Genomic DNA, 7540 nt, shown 5'->3' on the forward strand with positions numbered 1-7540 from the left:
TTTTTTTTAAGCATAATATTTCTTGACTGCATCTGAGTTTACTGGAAGTGGAAGCTCATCTCCATCCATTTCTGCGAGTATTAGAGCTCCCCCAGAGAAAGCTTTTTTCACAACATATGGTCCTTCGTAGTTCGGAGTCCACTTTCCCCGAGAATCTTTTTTTATGGGCAATATTTTCTTCAACACTAATTCTCCTTCTCGAAACTCTCGAGGACGGACTTTTTTCTCGTAAGCTTTTTTGAGTCTTTTTTGATATAGTTGACCATGACACAAAGCTATCATTCTTTTTTCTTCTATGAGATTCAATTGGTCATATCGTGATTGAACCCATTCTGCCTCTTCTAGTTTTGTTTCCATCAGGACTTTGATTGAGGGAATTTCAACTTCGATGGGAAGTACCGCTTCCATTCCATACACCAATGAGAAAGGAGTTGCCCCTGTTGAGGTACGAACAGAGGTTCTATAGCCATGTAATGCAAAGGGAAGCATTTCATGCCAATCCTTATATGTCTCCACCATCTTCTGTATGATCTTCTTGATATTCTTATTTGCTGCTTCTACAGCCCCATTCATTTTCGGACGATATGGAGAAGAATTATGGTGTTGAATTTTGAAATTATCACACAACTCTTTCATCATTTTGTTATTCAGATTAGTCGCGTTATCAGTGATTATCTTATTTGGCAATCCATATCGACAAATCAATTCTCTTTTGATGAATCTGACAACCACACTTCTCGTCACATTGGCATAAGAAGCGGCTTCAACCCATTTTGTGAAATAATCAATAGCTACTAGGATAAACCGGTGTCCATTTGAAGCCTTAGGCTCGATGAGTCCAATAACATCCATTCCCCACATTGAAAATGGCCATGGTGATGTTAAAACATTCAAAGAAGTGGGTGGTACATGTATTTTATCAGCATAGATTTGACATTTGTGACATTTCTTTACGTGACTAAAGCAGTCGGATTCCATGGTCAACCAGTAGTAGCCAGCCCTTAAGATTTTTCTTGCCATTGTGTGCCCATTTGCATGAGTTCCGAAAGAACCTTCGTGAGCCTCTTGGATAATTTTCTCAGCTTCTGCTTTATCCACACATCTGAGGAGAACCATATCATGATTTCTCTTATAAAGCACATCACCATTTAAGAAGAAATTCATTGACAATCTCCTTAAAACCCTTTTGTCGTTTTCTGAAATTCCCAATGGATATTCCTTATTCTTAACATATGATTTGATGTCATAAAACCACGGTTTGTCATCAGATTCTTCTTCTATTGATAAGCAATATGCAGGTTTTTCTCTTTGTTGAATTTTTATGACCGGCACGTCTTGATTAGTGGTAATTTTGAACATTGATGACAAAGTGGCCAAGGCGTCAGCTAACTGGTTTTCTTCTCGAGGGATATGGTGAAAAGTAATCTTCTCAAATTGTTCTGTCAATTCTTTGATATGGGTGTGATACGGAATCAATTTAGAATCTCGCGTTTCCCAATCTCCTTTCGTCTGATGGATGACCAACAATGAGTCTCCATATACCTCAAGAAATTTTACATTTGATTCAATAGCCGCTTTAATGCCCATAACACATGCTTCATATTCAGCAATATTGTTTGTACAATCAAAACACAACCTAGCCGTAAATGGAGTGAACTGGTTTTCTGGAGAAATCAAAATGGCTCCAATTCCATGCCCTAACGCATTAGAAGCACCATCAAACACCAACCTCCACTTTTCTTTATCAGATGATTCAATCTCTTCAACTAAATTCATTATGTCTTCATCGGGGAATTCACACTGCATTGATTGATAATCTTCTACCGGTTGTTGGGCTAAGTACTCTGCTAGTGCGCTTCCTTTGATGGATTTTTGTGTAACATATACCAAATCGTATTCTGATAACAACATCTGCCAACGGGCGATCCTTCCAGTAAGAGCAGGTTTCTCAAAGATGTACTTAATTGGGTCCATTTTAGACACCAACCAAGTTGTATGACATAACATGTATTGTCTCAACCGACGAGCAGCCCATGCCAATGCGCAACATGTTCGTTCAAGTAGTGAATATCTTGTTTCACAACTGGTGAACTTTTTGCTCAAATAATAAATAGCATGTTCTTTCCTACCAGATTCATCATGCTGCCCCAGTACGCAGCCCATTGACTCGTCAAGTACTGTTAAGTACATAATAAGTGGTTTCCCATGAACATGAGGCACTAGGATGGGAGGTGTTGATAAGTACTGCTTAATCTTTTCAAAAGCTTTTTGACAATTCTCATTCCATTCAACCTTTTGGTCTTTGCGGAACAATTTGAAAATCGGCTCGCATGTAGCGGTGAGATGCGATATAAACCTTGCAATGTAATTCAATCTACCCAAAAAGCCACGAACTTCTTTTTCCGTGCGTGGAGCCGGCATTTCTTGTATTGCTCTTACTTTATCTGGGTCCACCTCTATCCCTTTTTGACTAACGATAAACCCAAGTAATTTGCCTGATCTTACACCAAATGTGCATTTAGCAGGGTTTAAACGAAGTTTGAACTTCCTTAGTCGCTCAAATAACTTTTGAAGGTTAACAACATGGTCTTCTTCAGTTCGAGATTTTGCGATCATATCATCCACGTAAACCTCTATTTCCTTATGCATCATGTCATGAAACAAGGTTACCATTGCTCTTTGATAGGTTGCCCCGGCATTCTTCAATCCAAATGGCATCACTTTATAGCAGAAAGTCCCCCATTGTGTGATGAACGTAGTTTTTTCCATATCTTCGGGAGCCATCTTGATTTGATTGTACCCTGAGAAACCATCCATGAAGGAGAAAAGAGAGTATTGAGCAGTGCTATCCACTAGGACATCAATATGAGGTAGAGGAAAATCATCTTTAGGACTAGCTTTATTTAAATCCCGATAATCAACGCACATTCGAACCTTTCCATCTTTCTTTGGAACTGGTACAATATTAGCCACCCATTGAGGATATTTTGCTACTGCTAAGAAACCAGCATCAAATTGCTTCTTGACCTCTTCTCTAATTTTAAGCGACATATCAGGTCTCATCCTTCTCAACTTCTGTTTAATTGGAGTGTATTCAGGTTTTAGTGGTAGCTTGTGTTCAACTACGTTAGTATCTAACTCGGGCATATCCTGATATGACCATGCAAAGACATCCACATAATCAATTAAAAGTTTAACCAACTTTTCTCGCTCACTTTCTTTCATAGACATACCAACTTTAACTTCTTTTTTATCATGCTCAGTCCCTAAATTTATCACCTCAACAAGTTCTTGATAGGGTTGGATTATCTTAGCTTCATGTTCAATTAAGCTTTCTAGTTCTGGGGGAAGCTCACAATCGTCTTCACAATCCTCATCGCCATGATTAATCAGACGTTCAAAATTACAAGAAATGGTTCTAGCGTTGTTATTTTCAACATATTCATTTTCGACTCTGCATTGTTTAAATTAAGAAAAAATATAATATGAATAAGGATTGCCAAAAGAAAGAGAAAAGAGAAAAAACAAAAACAGTTGGAGAATTCAAAAATGCATTTATTGATAATAAGTACGGAATTGAAATACATATGCCCTAGTTAATTATCCTTATAGCCTTGAGCAGAGCAAAAGGAGTTAAAAAAAATACATAATTACTTTGAACATGAATTAACAAACACGGGAAACTCGAGGATCTTCCAATTGTTGAGACTGGTGTTTGGAGGACAAGGGTACACTAGCTTGAGGGTGTCATCATCAACATGATCCTCTTTCGTAACAGCCACTTGATGAGCATATATTATTTCAGCGCTTTGAAAAGTTTGGCGAATGTCACAAATAGGAATCTTCTGTGAATTCGGTGTCTAGTTTTCTCTTTTACCCTTTGCAACCTTCTCTTTATTAGCTTGAGTAGGTACATATCCCAACCCGTACCTATTGTTCTTTTCTGGTATTTCTATCAACTTTCCCAAAACAGCTCCTCCTTCCAACATGTAGACTTCAATGATATGGTAGATTGTTTTGGTTCTTTTAAACGATATCCTTCACCCATGAAGACAACATTGGCAATTTCTAATGCTTGAAAGAAAGTCTCTATGGCTTCCTCCGTGTCTTCAATGTAGCCTGTAGAAGATAAATGACTTACTATCATATCTTCTTCCCCATATATTATTACCAGCTTATTGTTCACTGTAAACTTTAGCTTTTGATGGAGAGTGGATGTCACTGCTCCAGCAGCATGAATCCATGGTCTCCCTAAAAGACAACTGTACGCCGGTTTAATATCCATTACTTGGAAGGTTATCCCAAAGATGTGGGGTCCGATTTGAATTGGCAGGTCAATCTCACCAATCACTTGTCTTCTAGATCCATCAAACGCTTTCACCACCAAAGCACTAGGCTTCAAACAGGCTCCCTCAACAAATAGTTTTGATAGTGTCGATTTAGGCATGACATTTAATGATGAACCATTATCTACTAGCACTCGTGCAAGAATGTGATCGTGACACCTCATAGAGATGTGCAGTGCCTTATTATGCTCTGTCCCTTCAGCTGGTAATTCATTATCACTAAAACTCAGGCAACTACTAGCAGTGATGTTACCGACAACTCCATCAAACTGATCGACAGTGATATCGTGAGTAACATGGGCTTCGTTTAGAACTTTCATCAGTGCCCTTCTATGTGCTTCAGAATTCAATAACAAGGAGAGAACTGATATCTTGGAAGGGGTCTGATTTAGCTGATCCACCACCTTATATTCACTTTGCTTGACAAACTTCAAAAATTCACTAGCTTCTTCTTCAGACACCGTCTTTTTACTGATCTCTTGTCCTTTTATGGTATGATACATATCTTCTTTTCCTTTTTCTCCATTAACCTCTTTTTTCCTAAGTTGCTCAGGAGTGTATACTCGACCACTCCGAGTCATTCCACCAATCCCTGAGATGTTAGTGACCTCAGTTCCTTTAGGTTCACAATCATCACTTGGTTGATGATCTGCCAAGTGGGATGTGACTTCGTATTTCCACGGTACTGCCTTGGTATTTCCATAAGGAAACGGGATTGGTGTTTGGACAATTATTGCATTTGGCTTGTTATGAGTTGACTTAAGATTCTCTTTTTTGTAAAGAATTTCCAATGGTTTTGGGAAAGATATATTATTTTCCACACACGACCCCATGGTGAACACATGACCATCTACTGCATGTTGGTCTATCCCATCTTCAATGAAATTCACAGAGGCGTTCCCGTGACCTGGCAAAGGATTGCTCCCTATGTTGGGATTGTCCTCCTTGAAGGTAAGCCATTTTGCATTAATCAATTCTTGCACTTTAGATTTTAGGGCTTGACAATCTTCAATGGAATGCCCAACGGCTCCTGCATGATATTCACATTTGGCATTTGGATTATACCATTTTGGAAATGGTGGTTCAAGAGGTTTCATTGGTCTTATGACTACCATTGAATTTTGAAGTAAATGGGGCAACAATTGGCTATACGTGACGGGAATTGGATCAAAACGAGTTATCCTTTTTTCTCGATTGACAGGTGGTCTGTAGTGATTTGAGCTTGGGTATTGATTTTGTGGGGAAAATGCGGTAGGTGGTGGTTGATAAAAAGGTGGTCTTGAAGGGTGATATTGAGGGAATGAAGCTTGTGTGGTTGCGGCCACATATGGATAAGGGGTGTAAGGATTTTGTGGTATCGGGGGCTGGAAATTTGGGGGTCGATAAGAATTGATGGGTGGAAAATAAGAGATTATGGGGTTTACCATTACAACGTTAGTGTCTCCTTCTTTCTTTTTTGTGAATGTCGTCTGGGGTCGTTTCACGCTAGTTGTTGCACATACGATCTTGCCACTCCTCATCCCACTTTCTATCCTTTCTCCTATCATGACAAGGTCAGAAACGTTTGATGACATACTCCCAATCATCTTGTCATAAAAGGCGACTAGACAGTATCCATAAACATACCAACCATTTCTCTTTCAGATAATGGGGGTTCTACTTGGGAGGCCATTTCCCTCCACCGTTGTGCGTATTCTTTGAAAGCTTCATTGTCCTTCTTCAGTGAATTTTGCAATTGCATCCTATCAGGGGCCATGTCAACGTTGTACCTGTATTGCTTCAAAAATGCATCAGCTAGGTCCTTCCATGAACGAATTTGATTTCGCTCAAGATGCATATACCAACTTAACGATGCCCCACTCAAACTGTCTTGGAAGAAGTGAATGAGAAGTTTATCGTTATGAGCATGAGATGCCATTTTTCTGCAATACATAGTTAGATTATTTTTAAGACATGTGTTACCCTTGTATTTTTCAAAGTCAGGAACCTTGAATTTGGGAGGGATAGTCACATCAGGAACCAAACACATATCGAAAGCTTCAAGGCCATAAACATTATACCCCTCAATAGCTTTTATTCGCTCTTCCAAGACATGGAATTTTTCATTTGATTGTGTATCATCCCCAATGTGAGGTTGATGCCAATTTCCATTAGTATCGAAATGGGGTACTTGGGGTGCAATATATGGAATATTTTCTGAGGGTTGAGTGTTTTGGGGGTTTAAGTGGTTTGGGTTGTTTTCCATGGGGTTGACGACTAAGGGTGGAGTATAACCGGGTGGAAGACCGTACATAGGAAATTGTATAGTTGTTGTACGAGGTTGCTGGGTAGTCGGGGTAAAGCCTGGTGGGTGAGAAGGAGTGGTTTGGTGTTCTTCATTTGCAGCCGGAGGATTCTCATCAGTATTCCCCTTCCTTGACAAAGCTTGTATAGCTTCTAAGATTTGATCAACCTTGTCCTTCAATTGGTTGACATCCATTCTCATCACCTCTTGATTTTGCTCAAGTTCTTCCATGATCTTCGAGTTTGCACGAGTCCGATAAGGGTGTCGGGGAAACAGCTTTATTGATTTTTTCTGTATTTTTTTTTTAAAAATAAAAAAAAATATTATTATGAGTATGCATTAAACATGAATGGAATGAAAATGCAATTATTATTTTATTTTTTACATTTGGATTTTGGGGAATCATAAGTCTTGCACAAATTATTAATGAAAGAAGAATATGGAAATCGATAAACAAAACAGCAATTCCTTCATTGATGAGAAAAAATACATTGCATTAAAATTAAAAAAACTACATCGACTATGGTATTTCAATCATCTTTTTCAAGAGGACAACCAATCTTCTCCTCCAATTATTCTACTAAATGTTTGCAATATTCGACGAACTTGTAGACTTTGATTGGAGTGTTGAGTGGATGCATTACTGCATCAATCTCTCTTAGATGTTTTGGAATTTTTATGATTGCCTGATTAGCTAGCATTGCCAATTTCGAAAAGCAATCTTTCCAATGCTTGCCTTTATCTTCCAATTCTTTATAAATCTCTTGGTTCTTCAATTGCCCAAGCAACACCATGAAACGCTCCTCCCAGTATATGGTTTCATCCTTCAAGTCATTGTAGATATTTTCTTGATAATCAATGTAATTCTTCAACTCACTAGAAGCTTCCATTTCTGCTTTTAGTGCATCTT

The sequence above is a fragment of the Cicer arietinum genome, chromosome 1 (genome assembly GCF_000331145.2).
Source record: "Cicer arietinum cultivar CDC Frontier isolate Library 1 chromosome 1, Cicar.CDCFrontier_v2.0, whole genome shotgun sequence".
NCBI classification, from domain to species: Eukaryota; Viridiplantae; Streptophyta; class Magnoliopsida; order Fabales; family Fabaceae; genus Cicer; species Cicer arietinum.